The 18,350-nt window shown below is 45.7% G+C and overlaps 1 protein-coding gene and 1 long non-coding RNA gene across 2 annotated transcripts in view; one reads left to right on the plus strand and one right to left on the minus strand.

The window, feature by feature from the left end:
- The window catches only part of LOC308581129 (C-type lectin domain family 2 member D-like), a 55,647-nt gene extending 45,501 nt beyond the window's left edge, over positions 1 to 10,146 (minus strand). Inside the window, exon 1 of the mRNA XM_081183624.1 lies at positions 9,845 to 10,146. The gene's annotated coding sequence lies outside the window, so the exon portion shown is untranslated. The remainder of the gene's footprint in view (positions 1 to 9,844) is intronic.
- Positions 1 to 18,350, plus strand: part of LOC308581345 — a 102,993-nt gene that overhangs the window by 29,432 nt on the left and 55,211 nt on the right. The gene's annotated exons all lie outside the window — the stretch shown is intronic.

Genomic DNA, 18,350 nt, shown 5'->3' on the forward strand with positions numbered 1-18,350 from the left:
CACGGGGTCTCTGCCATGGGGGCATATTCACCCAGTGCTTTTCCAGCTGCACTGGCTCCCGGTGGAGTACAGGGTCAGATTTAAGGTGCTGGTTTTGACCTTTAAAGCTCTTCGCGGCCTAGGACCCTCGTATCTACAGGACTGCGTCTCCCGGTATGCCGAACAGAGAGCCTCAAGGTCCATAAATAGCAACACCCTAGTGGTCCTGGGCCCTAAGGAAGTTGGATTAGCTTCAACCAGAGCCAGGGCCTTTTCAACACTGGCTCTGGCCTGTTGGAACGCTCTGTCTCATAAGACCAGGGCCCTGCAGGATCTGATTTCTTTCCGCAGGGCCTGTAAGACAGAGTTGTTCCGCCTGGCCTTTGGCTTGGAGCCAATTTGATTCCTTCCCCCTCTTTCTTTTTTCTTTTTTCTTTTTCCTTTCTCCTCCTGTGATGAGGCTGCATTTTAATATTTTAATGTTTCAATATTTTAATGTTGTATTTTAATCTTGTTTTTAAGTTGTATTCATTCAACTTGTTTTTAAATGACTGATGTTTTAATATATTTTTAATTTCTTGTTGGAAGCCACCCAGAGTGGCTGGGGAATAAATAAACAAATAGACAGACCAATTTGTAAAAATCTGAAAATCAATGCAATTTTTTTTGGGGGGGGGGCAAAAAACCCAAAACGTTTTTGCTTTTTTTTGAAGAATTTTTTCTAGATATATAACATCCCTTTTTTAGAGGAGGCATCCAGAACTGTACATATTATTCCAAGTGCACTTGCAGCACATATTTGTACAACTCATTATATAGACCAGGGGTAGTCAACCTTTTTATACCTACCGCCCACTAATGCATCTTTCTTGAGGGTAAAATTTCCTTACCGCCCACCGGCGCTCGATGGAAGAAGGATTCAGCTACCGCCCACCTAGAATCCTGAAACACCCACTAGTGGGCGGTAGGGACTAGGTTGACAACCCCTGATATTGTTTGTTGTTTAGTCGTGTCCGAATCTTCGTGACCCCATGGACCAGAGCACGCCAGGCACTCCTGTCTTCCACTGCCTCCCGCAGTTTGGTCAGACTCATGTTTGTAGCTTTGAGAACACCGTCCAACCCCTGATATAGACTGTTTTATGTCCAGTCCTTTTTCTAATGATCCCTAGCATGGAATTCACTTTTCTCAAAGCTTCAGCACACTGGGCCGACATCTTCATCAAGCTCTCCACCACGAACCCACGGTCTTGTTCCTAGTGAGTCACCACCAGTTCAGACCCCGTTAACATATTTGTGAAATTAGGATCTTCTGCTTTAGCCTACACTGCATGAGCATTAAAATGGAAAATGCAGTTCGCCCAGTTTTGGATCTCCATAGAATCCCTATTTCTTCTAGCCACCCTACCAATTTGGTGTCATCAGCAAAGCTGGCTATCTCCCTGCTCACTCCTAACTCTAAATCACTTTTAAAAAAAAACATGGATTCCAGTACTAATACTTGGGGGACCTTGGGGCATTGGGAGAGGTGGTAGGTCAGGCATAGACAACTCGGCCCTCCAGATGTTTTGGGACTACAACTCCCATCACCCCAAGCTAACAGGACCAGTGGTCAGGGATGATGGGAATTGTAGTCCCAAAACATCTGGAGGGCCGAGTTTGCCTATGCCTGTGGTTGGTCTTCAGTTTCTGTTTTCTCCCCTCCCACTGTGGAATTGCATCTTAGCCCCACCTGGTGGGGATGCAGGAGAGGGCCTTCTTGGTGGCTGCTCCCAGAATTTGGAACTCCCTCCCTAGGGAAGCCAGACTAGCTCCCTCCATGTTGTCCTTCTGCTGGCAGGTGAAGACTTTCTTGTTCCAACAGGCTTTGGGAAACTGATTGCTTCTAATGAAAGGCTGGTGCTGTGCTATTTTAATTTTTATTAACACACACACACAATACATATATACAGTGCTTTTTTCTGGGGACACACACACACACACTTGAGGGGGTTGGCACCCAGCAATGTGGTCATGTCACATGTGCATGCTGCAACATGCTGACATGTCACACACACACGCCACACAACTTGCATGTGTGGTGCGCACCTGATGTGCAAACATTCCTGCAGAATATTGAGGGGGCCCAGTCCCCTCCTTGGCCCCTTGGCCACCCTGATGGTGCCCCTGTGTGTATATATATAGATAGATAGTTTTAATCCTATCAATTCTTAATTGTTTTTAATGATTACTTTTTCTATGTTTTTAGCAGTCCTTTTTTTAATTATCTATAAGCCACCTTGAGTCCCGTAATGCAGAAAGGTAGGGTTTAAATAAACAAACAAATTAATAAAAGCATTGTTTCTCTGCTTTAAAGGAAGAGTATATTTATATGGCCAGTTTAGCAAACACAAGTTGAACCTTAAACCCTGTGCAGTGTTTAGGGGTTACAGCAGGACAGCAGCTGTGTTACAAGAATCGAAAGAATCTCTTCCCATCAGTGGCGCCTTGAGGGTTTGGCATAAAATAAAACAGGGCCAACATGTTGACAACTAGAAAATGAAACAAATGTGGAAAGGCAATCAAAGGCGTAACTCTCTGCTCATTGTTTCAACTTTTTATTGTATTGTATCAGAGCTGATACGGAATGGAAGGGGGGGGGGCTCCTTTCCCCCTTCCTTCTAAGAACATCCGAGGCCCCGCTTATTCCTATGGTCCCGCTTTAGCCAAGGACCTCCTGTTACAATGTATCCATTCTGTTTCTGCTTTTGCCCTATAGTACAGAATGGGTTTGAAATCATTGAAATCTTTAGAAATTGATATAAAATCAACCGTAACTCCGATTTCTTCGCTCTCAGTGTCATTCAACTCAGTTCCCCGTGGACTCCATGATGCTATCCCTACTTCCATAATCCCCGAAGCGGCAGGTCACGTACGCAGGAACTTCTTAATTTGCCAAACCTTCCCTCTAGGCAATATTAGGTGGCAGACGATGCATATCTCTGACCCATTGTCTTGCCACCACCGGTACTCAATAAATGTGTATCTATGTATATTTCCCGCTCTGCATATCCCCCCCTCCCTCATCCGAAAATGCTAATTAATGTAATCCCACCTTTTCATAATGTATTCATGACGTGTAAAGTATATTCATGATGTAACTTGTGAAACCCAACCTTCCCATAATGTATTCGTGACGTTTCATGCACTGTATTCTGGGATATGGAGGGAAATTTCAAAAGTTCATGTCACCCCTTTCTCTGGGTTCAATCTCGCCTTGAACCTGTTGCGCAATAAACTTGGATCTTCTGCAGTTTGCTCCTGCGTCCGGCTGAGCTCATTTTCTTCCGCAGGGACCCACGGACTTAGTCCGATGAGCTGGGTGGCAGAGTAACCCCGCACCCAGATTTTTCCGTAACAGTTGGCGCCGCAACGTGGGGCTTGTGGTTCTCCCGAGCTGCTGACTGGGGGCCCCGAAATCTTCAGCCGGCTCCGGGCCATTTTGCCTGGGAAGATCCTTTTGGACCCCCAGCCATCTTCCGGGCGGTAATCGAAAGCCCTAGGAGTTCAGCCGGGGAGCAAAAGAGGGATCCAGCCGGCTTATTATTCATCGATCCCGGGATCATCATAGAAGACGCGTGAGTATAAGGAAAAAGGAAAATCCAGTGCACTGGTGGGAAGGGGGTGGAATCTCCTGGCAACTGAATTCTCTGCCCTCCTCTCTATCGCTCCTTCTTGCCTTTCTCTTGGTCCGGTTAGTGAGAGAGACCGTGGACCGCTGCTCAACCCGAAAGGGGGGTTCTGAGCTCTATCTCTTTTCCTTAAAATCTCCAGCCAGCCGCACCAATTGGGAGTCCGAAAGTAAGACGGTGAGACCCGGCTTGGAAAGACAGCCGACTTTCCGCAACGGGCATCCCAGTTGAAAGCAAGGGGTTGGAGCTCTCTTTCCGAACTTCTCTAGCGCCCGGCAAGGGGGCGGGAAGTGGTCTTGCTTTCTATCCCAATCCCAGCCGCACTGGTCGGTGCCACGTAACCGTGCGTGAGCCCGCTTCCAAAAGCAAGGGGGATTTTCAGTTCGAAATTCTATCCAGGGACCACCCGATCTGGCACCGCATGGCGCGGGCGTCCAGTAGGGCCCCTTTTCCTGAGATGTGACGATAGGTAGGAGGTTGCCAGGAGGGATAGCCCATGAGGAATTGGGCAGGACCGGCAGAGTGGAAAGAGACCCCAGGTTATAGGAAATAAGGAAATAAGGAAATAAGGAAATAGGAAATAGGAAAGGGAACGCAAGGAACCGGATAGCTAGAGCTCTCTAAAACCCACTAAGGAAGTTGCCAGGCAACTAGAAGCCCCTTCTCCTCTTTACTATACGTCCCTGTACTAAGCATACCAAACCCCTAGACATACCAATCCTAATCAACCCCTCTTTTTCCCCTTCTCTATCCCAGACACCCCCCCCCAAAAAAAAAAAAAGCAAAAAGCAAAAAGCAACAACAGCAACGCATGCATCTATAAAGGGGTACCCAGTCAACCAAGCGTTGTGAGCCCTACCAGTCTGATTACCTGGTGGTGTGTTTGAAGAGGCAAGGAGGCTCATAAAACCATGTGGGACCTTCCTACTAATTTCACTTAATGAAGCCAAAGGTAGTGGCCCAACTCCTTGCAATAACCAACTAAAGGATGAGAATATATATGTTTACATGTTTACATGTTGTCTGTTATGTGTGTTGTCTGTTAATACATATATGAGAATATGTATGTTTACATGTTGTCTGTTATGTGTGTTGTCTGTTCCTTCTGTCTCTGGCAGACTGCCTTTCTTAAGTGTGCATAGTTTAAACTGCAAGCTTGCTTCAAAATTTAAATCTAAGGAAGCCATGCTGGATCTTAGCAGTCCTAAATAAGAGAAGATGAGAATGAAGTGTGCAAATGTTTACCCCACCTCTTGCTTTGCCCCAACTTTTGAGATTGTGAGTCTACAGTCTTATTTTGGAAGGTGCTTTTAACCTAATGTTTCTGCTGCAAAAGCCTAGTTGAGCACAACTGCTCTCTCAAGCTAAAATGCAGCGTATGTATTTCATTAAGCGTATGCCTATAAAAGTATGGTGTTCATTCTAAGAAAATATATTTGAGTCCAGTTTTAACTTTGATTTGGTTGGACAGAAGAGTTATTGTAAGGCTCCTGGTATCAGTCTCTATAAGACTTCATGGCCTCTTTTGTTAGAAAATGCCCCCCCCCCTCCCCCTTGTTTCACTCTGCCTCTTTCAGTTGTTTTCTCCCTTCTTACTTCTGTGCTAGGTAAATTTACTCCCGAGTAAGCTTCCCTTAAAGGAAACTGCAAAGAGGGGAGGGGGCAACACTTGTGTATTCCCTTTAAAAAAAAAAAATCAAATCTAGGGCTGCTTTAACTGTGCTTTATAAGAGATCCTCTCAGGAGTATAGATGTTTCCTTTCCCAGCTGTAAATCTGTACTTAAATGTGTACGCCTCTTTGGTAGTACAAATCTTGCTGCGAAATCTTGCTGTGAACCCTATATTTTGGAGGGTTGGACTAGATGACCCCAGGGTCCCTTTCAACTCTCCCAATTTGTGGCTGTGTGGAAGACCATGTGTCTGCAAGCATTGGAGGGTAATTCTTAAACTCTGGTGTGGTAATGGAGTTGAAATTCAGCCTAGCTTTGCTCTTTAGTTTTAAAAGGTGAGAGGGGAAGCCCAACTGGTAATATCAAGCATTTGAGTGATTACAGTGTTTATCATTTTGTCTATTTAAAAATCAAACTTAAAAGTCTACTAAAAGTTTAAGCACATAAAAATTCATATAGTCAAGTATGCGCCTTGACCAATCCTGTAGATAAAGGGCAGGATAATTTGTCTGCAAATGGTAAGGCTGAATTGACTGAGAATGTTAAAAAAAAAATCCTATGAATTCTGACTGGCCATTTTTACTCATAAATAAGAGAGCGGTTGATTGTTCCGCGAATGGCCAGAGGGATATTAGCCCTTTCCTGTACATAAAGGAAGCAGTCTCAGTTTGCTTGGGCTGAAATTGCTAGCTTTGGTGAATACTTAAATTGCTGAGTTTCTCTTTTTGGTTTAAAATCAAACCCTGTTTTCAAAATCTACTCCTTACCCTTCCCTTCCCTTATTCAAATGGTAATTTAGCCAAAGGATGCAACATTTTCAATAGTATAAAAGGTTTGCTGAGACATGAACTCTGCACATGCACAGAGGCTAGATCAGCTAAAGAAGAGAGAGAGAGGAAGGGGGGAACTGTAAGGGGGGAGAGGAGGTTTCTTCCAAATGTAAAAGAAAACTCGGAACCATTGAGAAACCATTGAGGGAAATCACCCTTAATCTGTCTTTGCTCCAGGGGCTATTTAAGACAAAAGGCTAAAAAACAAAAAAAAAAACAAAAAAAAACCAAAAAAAAAAACATAAACAAAAACAAAAACTAGCCCATCAAAAGTCAAGAGCTTTCCAGGTTCCAAATCTTAACATGCCAAATTCTTTTCACAGGTAAATATCAGAGCATTCCCCCCCTCCATGGGAATTTTAGGAACAGCATTTCCTGACAGGCTTCTCACATGAAATAATTTTCCCTTTTAACAGGATATGTGAACCCCGATAACAAAGTGTTTGTCCCCTTTTCCTCCCACAGCAACTTTCTTTCTGTTCTGTGAAACAAGTCTGAATCCCTGCTACAGTTTGACTTCCATCTCTTTGTGGCTTTGACCCTTTTTTTTAAAGTTACAAATAATCTGTTTTCATTTATTTAATCTGTCTCTCCATGATGTCTATGAAGTTAATCAAAGCACAATCAAGCATTGTTTGTGGAATGGTACTTGTTTACCTTTGGCCTGAGCATCTCTTATTAATTCTGTCATTTTGGCTAGTGCAAGGTACTTGCACAACTTTAAATTGCCATTCATTTTTTCCTTGGTATTAAGTCATTTTCCAGTATTGTCCTATTAACATTCTAGCCGATGTTGTCACATCAAGAAACACTCTTTATTTTCATTGTTACTTCAGATTTCTTAAAATTGTGTGTCTTAGCATTTATTTATTTTTCGTTCCTCATAAGTCATTGTGTGTGTTTCATTATTATTTCAACCTTGTATTTTTTTTTACAGTTCTCTTTCCCTCCAAAGTGAAGGAAAGCAAACAAACTTGGCAGATAATAACAGTAGTTATAGGAAAATGTGATAATAATATTGGAATGAATGAAACGCTTAATTCGCTAAGATTTTATTATTTGCAACTTCCAACAGAAACCGAATGATATCCTTTTCGCCTTTTGCCCCCTCCCTTTTCTAACTGTCTTTAAGCCCCAAACCCTGCCCCTTACAGGATATCACTTCTACAGATGTGCAATGAGGAAAAGCAGCAACAACCCCTCATGGCTAAGGGGAGGAGTTGAATTGCAAGGACATTTTCTCACTTTTGGACCTTAAGACTGTGCTCCAGGATTCAAAAGATACATGCATAAAAGATCACAATTGTGTCAAGATATGTAACTGATATTTAATTAGTTTGTTTTGTATTATGTGTTATTATGTAAGAATGTTGAAATGTGTCTGACAGTGTGATTTCCACAAAGGGGGGCAATTTTTGTGTGTAATTGTTTTTATGTTTAATGTCTTATTGCTTACACACCAATGGAGAATTCTCATGCATTTTATACTTTCTAATAGCTCACACTATGGTGTAGTCCAATGTTTAGATCAACTTATAACCACATTTAATTGTTCCACCTGGCACCCTGCCAACTTTCCCTATCCATTTTAAAATGTGTTAAACCTCGTTTTGCCAAGGACAAGCTTCTGGATCCATAAAACACCAGGTACATGAAGGTGCATATGCTTTGGTTTAGCAGGAATGATCCCTTATACAGTTAAATTGACTTATTTGGACAACTGCCCTTGTTAAGAATGGTTTTCTTTTAACAGATTGGTTTGAAGAGTTGAGAACCATGGGGCAAGATAAATTCGAATTGGACTCAGTTTGAATTGGGCACGTGTATCCAGGCTGCAATTAGCCTTTTGGTCCTTTAAGTGCAAGTGAGCAACCCCCATGCGTGCAAAACCACAGCCTATAATAGAATCCCATAGGAAGGCCAAGGCGAAGACCTCTCCCTCACGAGATGTCCAACCTGTGCCAGCTATGGTGAATGCCAGGCAACATGGTTAAATGAAAGCCCCGAGGGGATTCAACAGACAGGATGTGTTGCTGTAGCACTATGTCAGTGTGAGACCACAGAAGAGCTAGCTTGACACCTGAGAAATACACAAAAATGGCGGAGGACAAAACACCAACTGCATTTTTCAGTCAATTAGACCTTCCTGCTAGGTGTAAAGCATAAAACACTATTGAGAATGCCACAAGTAATTTAGCAACAAAATACAAGAGGTGTTCTTTATATAATACCCTATATGCAGCTACCTGCACTGCTATACTTGCAAATGACCATAAGAGGCATGGCTTGCAAGTCCCTTTCAGGTTTGCATAAAGCCACACATCCCATTCACCAAGATTTAGGGTGCGGAGAAAAGATTTGCAAGTTCTTACAGAACTTTAATGCAAATCTATCTCCGAATGGGGGACTGATACGGAATGGAAGGGGGGGGGCTCCTTTCCCCCTTCCTTCTAAGAACATCCGAGGCCCCGCTTATTCCTATGGTCCCGCTTTAGCCAAGGACCTCCTGTTACAATGTATCCATTCTGTTTCTGCTTTTGCCCTATAGTACAGAATGGGTTTGAAATCATTGAAATCTTTAGAAATTGATATAAAATCAACCGTAACTCCGATTTCTTCGCTCTCAGTGTCATTCAACTCAGTTCCCCGTGGACTCCATGATGCTATCCCTACTTCCATAATCCCCGAAGCGGCAGGTCACGTACGCAGGAACTTCTTAATTTGCCAAACCTTCCCTCTAGGCAATATTAGGTGGCAGACGATGCATATCTCTGACCCATTGTCTTGCCACCACCGGTACTCAATAAATGTGTATCTATGTATATTTCCCGCTCTGCATATCCCCCCCTCCCTCATCCGAAAATGCTAATTAATGTAATCCCACCTTTTCATAATGTATTCATGACGTGTAAAGTATATTCATGATGTAACTTGTGAAACCCAACCTTCCCATAATGTATTCGTGACGTTTCATGCACTGTATTCTGGGATATGGAGGGAAATTTCAAAAGTTCATGTCACCCCTTTCTCTGGGTTCAATCTCGCCTTGAACCTGTTGCGCAATAAACTTGGATCTTCTGCAGTTTGCTCCTGCGTCCGGCTGAGCTCATTTTCTTCCGCAGGGACCCACGGACTTAGTCCGATGAGCTGGGTGGCAGAGTAACCCCGCACCCAGATTTTTCCGTAACAGAGCAAACAGCCATCACACAATTTCAGGGAACAATGCCCTGGGATCAGTGCTTTTTTCCTGGGGGTACACAGGGGGAAGCATACCCCTAAACATTTTGTGAGTCTAAGTCTGGCCTCATTGAGGGGCAGTATTTCAATATGCGTAGGAAAATGAGAGTATTCCTAAAAAAATTGTTTTATAGACAAAAAGCACTGCCTGGGATCATTGAGTTTCATATCGGACAACAATCAGGAAAACAAAAAAGTCATATGAGGAAAGAAGGAAATGAAATCAAATGAATATAATAGAAAAGAAGCTTTGCAAATGTATCCTTTACTACAAACCTGCTAACATAATTTTTGTTTTTCAGAATGGTATGATAGTACAGGGGGTGCATTAATTTCTAGTATTTGGGCTTCCTTTTGAATTTTAACAATAACAGCAAAACACACGGAAGACTCAGTGCTAGGTCCTATCCAGGGAGAATTGTGAGGTTACAATAAAAGTTTCTATATGCTCCCTTACCTGGTTGGACTCTGTCCCAACGCCTCACCAAAGGTTTAGGTGACAGTTCCCCTTTTACAAAGCAAAGCTCTATTCCCCTCAAGGGAGCAGGCCGCTTGCCGTTCAGAATCCATCAGGAGGAGTCTTGTAAGCATTGCAAAAATCACGCAGTAGAAAGAAGTCTCTTCCTCTTTTAAAACCAAGAGATATCCTTAGAGGGAATTCAGAAGAACAAAGAAGGAGCACAACCCTCGCCTTCACCAGCTTCGCAAACGGACTGCTGCACCCAATTTGGTGCCCAATATCTAAGAAAGCAACGCAATGGAGTCATTTCTCAGAATAATGAGATCACCTGAGGATCTGCTTGGAAGTTTGGAGACAGAAAAAGTATCAACAGAAAAAGTACCAACAGCTGCCATCTAGTGGGAGGTTGCAGTATTGTGAAAGGAATACACAGAAAGCTGACAATTTGTAGCTGGCTAAGAAGTTTGGTGTATGAAGACCTGCACAGCTTGGGAAGTGAAGGAGGTGACGGTCCTGTGTGAGTGTCTGGAGGCGGTTGCAGGATGGATGGCCGCTAACAGGTTGAGGTTGAATCCTGACAAGACTGAAGTACTGTTTTTGGGGAACAGGGGGTGGGCAGGGGTCGGGGACTCCCTGGTACTGAATGGGGTAACTGTGCCCCTGAAGGACCAGGTGCACAGCCTGGGAGTCATTTTGGACTCACAGCTGTCCATGGAGGCGCAGGTCATTTCTGTGTCCAGAGCGGTTGTCTACCAGCTCCATCTGGTACGCAGGCTAAGACCCTACCTGCCCACGGACTGTCTCGCCAGAGTAGTGCAGGCTCTAGTTATCACCCGCATGGACTACGTGGGGCTACCTTTGAAGGTGACCCGGAAACTGGAATTAATCCAGAATGCGGCAGTTAGACTGGTGACTGGGACTGGTCGCCGGGACCACATAACACCGGTCCTGAGAGATCTGCATTGGCTCCCAGTATATTTCAGAGCACAATTCAAAGTGTTGGTGCTGACCTTTAAAGCCCTAAACGGCCTCGGTCCTGTATACCTGAAGGAGCGTCTCCACCCCCATCATTGAACCCGGACACTGAGATCCAGCGCCGAGGGCCTTCTGGCGGTTCCCTCATTGCTAGAAGTGAGGTTACAGGGAACCAGACAGAGGGCCTTCTCAGTGGTGGCGCCCGCCTGTGGAATGCCCTTCCTTCAGATGTGAAGGAAATAAGCAACTATCCTATCTTTAAAAGACATCTGAAGGCAGCCCTGTTCAGGGAAGTTTTTAATATTTAATGCTGTACTGTTTTTAACATTTGATTGGGAGCCGCCCAGAGTGGCTGGGGAAACTCAGCCAGATGGGTGGGGTATAAATAATAATAATAATAATAATAATAATAATAATAATAATAATTATTATTATTATTATTATTATTGGATCAGGATACCTGAAAGATCGTCTCTCCCCTTATATACCTGTTTGATTGCTGTGCTCTTTAGGCAAGGGCCTCCAACTGATATCATCTTATTAGGAATCTGCACAATGCAGGAATCGGGTCTTTAGTATTGTGCCAGCTACCTTTTTGGAACCCCCTCCCTCTCTGAGTATTTGACAGGTGCTTTCTCTGTTGTCTTTTCAGCTCCTACTGAAGACCTGCCTCTTTCAACAAGTCTTTAAAACTAGAGCTTTCCCAGTCCGCACTGGAATTACTTTTAACACGCTTTTAAAGAAGGCTTTAAATGTGTGTGTGTGTGTGTGTCCCCCCCCCCCCCCCGTTTAATTGCTTTTTGGGAGGAAGGGAGGATTTCATAGAATCATACAACTGTAGCGTTGGAAGGGACCTCGAGGGTCATCTAGTCCATCCCCCTGCCATGCAGGAATCTCAGCTAAAGCATCCATGACAGGTGGCCATCCAACCGCTGCTTGAAAACCTCCAAGGAAGGAGAGTCCACAACCTCCCAAGGGAGTTCGTTCTACTTTTGAACAGCTCTTATTATCAGAAAGTTCTTCCTGATGTTTAGTCAGAATCTCCTTTCTTGTCACTTGAAGCCATTGGTGTGGCGTTCTCAAAGCAAAGGAAGGATTAGACTCTGATAATGAAAATACACACAGAGGCTTGAACCAGCAAGACTCTGGGAAGGGTGCGTATAATAATCTGTCCCTCCACCCTCTGGCCCAGGTCGTTTTATTCACAAAAGAACTTTTTACAGAGTGTTTGTAAGAACCAATCAGATTTCTTCTGAGCAGTTCAACAAACCCCACTTGGGGACAAAGTTAAACAACGAAAACTAATTAAGCTTGCATACATTCTGGGGTAAATAAAACAGAACTACAAAGGAGTGCATTTGGCAACCCCTGAGGTCATAAACAATCAATACACATGATAAGAAGGATGGCCAGGAGGACAGCGATCATTATCACCTTCATGTGAGATCTGTTTCCTGGCCCTAAGATTAACAACCTAAGATTAACATATCAGAAAAGCTACATCAAAGAAACTGCCCACTATCTTTCACAGCCCAGGATGCATGCTGGGCTGTGTACGTGACTTGTCAAGCAGAGAGAAATGGAAAGTAGAGAAAATGGCCAGAGATGCAGAGGGTTGTGGGATTTGATCAGAAATTATTGTCAGTGAATTAAACCCAGTCCACGCCACGCTTTCACAGCGGACACAATAGCTTGATGCATATTTTATAATTCCTCTAGTAATCCCACCTGACCCCACACCCTGGATATTTGCACTCCTACATCTGGTTCGAGTCCTACCCTCAGGAGCAGGAGTAAACAAGCTTCCAGTCTAAAAGCAACACCAGTGAACACCAGCTATATTTACTGGATTTATTTCTGTTCTGGGCGTAGGATGAATAAGTGACCATGACTGGTAATTTCCTCTCCCACTGAAATTCTCAGGCCTCCCTCCTCACAAATCTTGGCCACTTGTTGCTTCCTCTCCTTCTTATTTCAACGGAGTAAGTGCTATTTATACTACCTTTGGACTGAGCCAAACTGACTCCAGTTCAGCAAGCCCAATGAACACACTCACTCGTTCTCTTCCCTCGTTGAACTCAGAGATGAAGAACTACGTTAAATGTCAACACTCTCTATGAGGAAACCTATTGGCACACCGACCATCTTGCAAAATGTTCATTTTTCAAATTCCATTGCCTAATCTTCTCCAGACTTCGTTTCGCAAAGCCCAAACCATCAGAAGGCACGAGAAGGTGAAAGGTGATGGCTGGAATTTGAGCCGAGGAGGAGCAAAGAAAAACCTAGCTCATCACTTTCTGCAGGGAGCCCCAGCATTCGTTGCCAACTCCTTGCAACGCTAACAGAGAAATGCAATAGTCCTCCCATGCTGGTAGGTCTGCTGACGTTGGCATGATGTGACAGTGAGGCTAAGATAGGCTCTTAGGTACTCTCAGGATCATGGCCATCTTAACCATACGCGTTACTGGTGCGGGGAGCCAGGGCGCCAGGCTCTCAGGGGTGCCTGGCTGAGAGCCGGGTGCTGAAATTAGGAGTCCGGGGAAGAGCCTGTTGGAGCGCCGCAGGCTGTTCCGCTACAGCCGGCTCTACTCAAGTTCAGGGCGGGGGCGAGCGAGGCACCAAGGTGGCCAGCCGGCTCTGTCCTGGGAGGGCCGGAGGAAGAGAGAGGGCCGGTAGTAGGACTCTAGCCCTTTAAGTATGTAAAGCAGCGAAGGGAGGGACTTAGCCTGTCGCTGATTTAACAGGAAGGGGCGGAGCTGCCCAGTGGAGCATCCAATTGGTTAGGGCGAGGGAAGTACTGGGAGAATCCCACTCTGATCTGAGGTTGAGGGGTGTGTGTATTGACTTGCCTCACAGAGTAAGTGATTCAACCAGCAAAAACATGCAACCAATATGTCAATAAGTGAGCTGATCCAATAATAAAACAATGCAAAGGCAAGATTGGTTGGTGGTGCTGATTTGCTTCTTCCCACACCTACCCGAATCCATTTTCCTGCTCTGCTTCATGATCAGGCTGTCCCCAAGGAACCACCATGATGGGAAACACAGACGAAAGTCCCATCTCTGGGAATTGTGGAATCTAGGCCAAACTCATATTTTTTCACCAGCAGCATACGAAGCACTGAAGATCACAGACGTGGGAAACAACGTATATTTCCTGTGTTGAAATAATTTGCACTGAGAACTAAATGAAAACTTTTTTTTGCAAGAGCTTGAAGACTTTGTGAAATACACTTGCTTCATGAAGGGACTAGTGAGACCAGAGTTCAAATCCAGTGACCTTGAGCCAACCGCTCCCTCTCAGCCTGACCTACCTCACATTGTTGTTGTAAGGGTTAAAACAGAGGGGGAAACCCTGAGCTCCTTGAGGAAAGGCAAACTATAAATGTAGGAGATAAATAAATAAATCTGCAGTGTCTACAGGTAGGGTAAGGAAAAACCTCTGTCTACATTTTGGATGCTGCAGACAATATTGAGCTAGCTGGAGCAATAGATTGAGATAAGGCAGCTTCCTAACAGTTAGTTGATTCCATTTACTTCTCCTTTGGATATTTACTCAGATGTAAGTACTACCGGTACTTTGTTCGTGGTGCTTACTCCCACTTAGGCATACAATTGCAGCCCAAATTTATTTAACCAGTCCACTAGTCTTCTACATCCGCCTCCCAGAATTTAATGGTTTAGTGGGTGTCTTATGTGCCACTATAAGTCATCTATATTGCAAATTTACAGTCAAATCCAGGTTTGGATAACTTATGAGGGCACTTACTATAACGAAAGAGAGATAGGTGAAGTTATCTAATTTACGAGGCCCAAACCGCACCTATGCTAAGGGATCTGGCTGCCTATTAGCCACCGCGATAGACATTTAAGGTTACAGTGGTACCTCGGGTTACATACGCTTCAGGTTACATACGCTTCAGGTTACAGACTCCTCTAACCCAGAAATAGTACCTCAGGTTAAGAACTTTCAGAAATTGTGCTCTGGTGGTGTGGCGGCAGCAGGAGGCCCCATTAGCTAAAGTGGTACCTCAGGTTAAGAACAGTTTCAGGTTATGAACGGACCTCCGGAATGAATTAAGTACGTAACCAGAGGTACCACTGTACTTTCATATAACCCTCCATAGAGTTACCAAGTTACCTAAAAGAATGTCTTTCCCTCCATTGCTTGGTCTGAACAATAAATCAACAAATGAAACCTGATTAGTTCTGACATGGCCTGCCGCTTACGCAAAATTCAGAGCAGTACGAAAGTTGAAGGATAGCTGTGTTTTGGTTCTCCTGTTGTGCAAATTTGACAGGTTCACTTTTCAGTATCAACTGAATCACATTTCTCCTCCATCCCTAACTCATGCTGTCAGGGAACTGCCATCAGAGCATCAGGTGGTGGAGGGACTCAGGCAGGATGAAAGAGACTCAACTGCTAAAGCAGGGACCAGCAGGGGGAGGAGTGGGTCTCTGAGGGAATGCGAGCAGGAGGGAGGGCTCAGGGAGGCTTCCAGCGAGAACAGTGGGGAGGTATCGGAGTCTCCCATAGGGAGACCCATACCTCGCAGGAAACTGTCACGCCGTGAGTCCAGGAGACGCGTTTCCGTTAAGGAACTTCTTTGTTGGAAACGCTTCCGCAGACAGCCACTGTCGGACTCTACTAGTGACTAGAGCAGACATGTCTGAGGAGCTCCGTCACACACGGAGGTTTGTGGGGGCGCACAAACTCTGAGGGAGCACGTTTTCACGCACAAGCAGCTAATCAAACCCTCACAGCAGTCCGACAGTCTTTGTACGCTGCCTGTGCAAGAGAAGGCATCATGAGCGAACCAACCGGAACCGGAGGAGCAGGGGCTGGAGCTGGTCCAAGCTTGGAAGATAGATACCGAGCGTTGGAGGTTCAACTGGCCCTGCAGACGGCGAGGCTGGAGGAGAGAAGGGCTCAGGATGCAGACAAGAAGGGGAGAGCCACTCAATTCCCCAGAAAGGTACCAGGATTGGTGCAGAAATTTGGGGGGGACCCCAAGGACTACCATGCTTTTAGGACAGAGATGCAATATGCCCTTAATGTGCAGTTCGATGAGTTCCCTGATGAGGAATCGCGAGTTGCTTTTGTAATTGGGCATCTTGAGAAAGGGGCTAGAGACTGGGTGCGACCCCTAATGGCAACGCACAATGACATACTAAAGGACACAATGAAGTTCTTTCGTGCAATGGATATCATGTTTTCCAGCGATATTGAGGAAGGGGTGGTGCGCAGACAGCTAATGGCTTGTAAGCAGGGGAGTCGATCTGTCCGTGAATATTGGACTGAGTTTACCATGCTGATTCACAGACTGAGTTGGGATTTATCGGCGGCACCCGTTCAAATGCTATTTGAAGAAGGTCTTTCTTCGGGGGTGAAAGACGAGCTGGCACGGAGCCCCAGGGCGGAGTCTATGGATCAGCTGACCAAATCTGCGCTGACCATAGGAGCGCGGCAGGAGGCAAGAGCCTTGGAGAGGCGGGAAGGGAGAGGGGAACGTTGGAAGGAGTTCCGCATTCCAGACATTCCTGAGCCAGCTTTCCCGCCGGCAGAGCCGATGGAAATCGGAACAGCGCGCGCGCGCGCATTTTCAAAAACCAGCGAGGGAGCTAAGAAGGAGGGAAAGGGCCCCCGGAAATGCTATCTCTGCCAACAGCCAGGCCACTTTGCCAGAGTCTGCCCCCAGAGGAAGGAATGGCAAGGGATGGTGGGAGCTGTTGAGGGGGGAGAAGAAGGGGGAGCGGAGCAGGTAAAAGCCAACGCCTGGTTGCCACAATTGGGGCACTGCAGCCAGGCCAAAGAGCAGTGAAAGTGCCCGTGCCAGAAGCTCCTCGACCTGCTCTAGTGATTGAAGTGTCGCTAGAGCTGCAGAATGGGCACCCCCTAAAAATAAAGGCGCTATTGGACTCAGGCAGCTCCTGCAATTTTATGAGCAAGGAGTTTGCTGCTGAACACCAGATACAGACCATCCCTTTAAGCAACCCCCTGCAGGTGACCACGATTGATGGCAGGGAGTTGTTGGGAGGAGGAGTCCGCTTGCAGACTGTCCCAATGATAATGAGGGTGGCAAGGCACACAGAACTGATAGCGTTTAATGTGGCCACCCTGGGAGGCGCTCCCATTATTTTGGGAATGAGCTGGCTAGCTCTACATGATCCGCTGGTTGGCTGGCATCAAAGAGTGGTGTCCTTTGGTTCAGCACATTGCCTAGAACACTGCAAAGGGGAGAAGGGTTCAGTAGGGGCCCAAGCCACCCTAGCAGGGACTGAAGTAATGGGGAAGGTGAAGGTACCACCACAGTATGCAGATCTCAGCGACGTGTTCAGCGAGAAGGAAGCTGACCAACTACCACCTCATAGACCCTTTGATTGTCAGATCAATTTACTCCCTGGAACACAGCTTCCCGTGGGCAAGTTGTATGCCATGTCAGACAGGGAAATGCAGGAGTTGCGAGGGTTCATTGACAAGAACCTGAAGAGAGGCTTCATCAGAGAGTCCAAAGCAGCAGGGGGGAGCCCAGTGTTCTTTGTGGACAAAAAAAATGCGGACAAGCCGAGACTTGTATGTGATTTTAGGCGGCTGAATGCAGTGACTGAACCGGTGGCGTTCCCTATGCCCAGAATTGATGATATTTTGACCATGGTGAGGAAGGGAAAGATTTTCACAAAGCTGGATCTAAGGGGGGCGTACAACCTGATACGCATAAGGAAAGGGGATGAATGGAAAACCACCATGTTTACCCCTTTGGGGGCGTTTGAATACCTCGTTATGCCATTTGGATTACAAGCAGGCTCCGCGTGTTTTCAATCTTTTATGAACCACGTGCTGGGCCCTTTGCTCTACAAGAATTGCGTTGCCTTTCTAGATGATGTGTTGGTGTATTCTGAGAATGAGGAGCAACATGTGAGAGACGTCAGAGAAGTGTTGAGCAGACTGCAAGCCAACAGGCTGTGGGTCAAACTGGAGAAGTGTCGGTTCCATACCAAGGAGGTGGAATTCCTGGGGTACCGCCTGTCAGACAAGGGATTGGCCATGGATCCCGGCAAGGTACAGGCAGTGCTGGAATGGAAAACACCCAAAACCAAGAAGGATGTGCAGAGGTTCCTAGGGTTTGGAAACTTTTATCGTAAGTTCATCCGCAACTTCGCCCATCTGACGGCGCCCATCACTGACTGTCTCAGCAGTAAGAAGAAGTTTGTATGGACGGCGGAGGCGGGGCGAGCGTTTGAGGAACTGAAAAGGGCCTTCGCCTCTGAAGAACAACTTCTGCATGTGGATTTACGAAAGAAGCTAAGGGTTGAAACAGACGCATCTGACAGAGCCATAGGGGCGGTGCTTCTTCTGCAGCCGGGGAAGGAGGAGTCGGAGTGGCGTCCGTGTGCCTTCTTCTCGCGGAAGCTGAACAAATCCGAGAGGAACTACACGGTGTACGACCGAGAACTGCTTGCTATTCATGAGGCGTTCCGGAGATGGAGGCATCTGCTAGTTGGTGCACAACATAAAGTGCAAGTGTGC

The sequence above is a fragment of the Podarcis bocagei genome (genome assembly GCF_964188305.1).
Source record: "Podarcis bocagei genome assembly, chromosome: 2".
Classification (NCBI taxonomy): domain Eukaryota; kingdom Metazoa; phylum Chordata; class Lepidosauria; order Squamata; family Lacertidae; genus Podarcis; species Podarcis bocagei.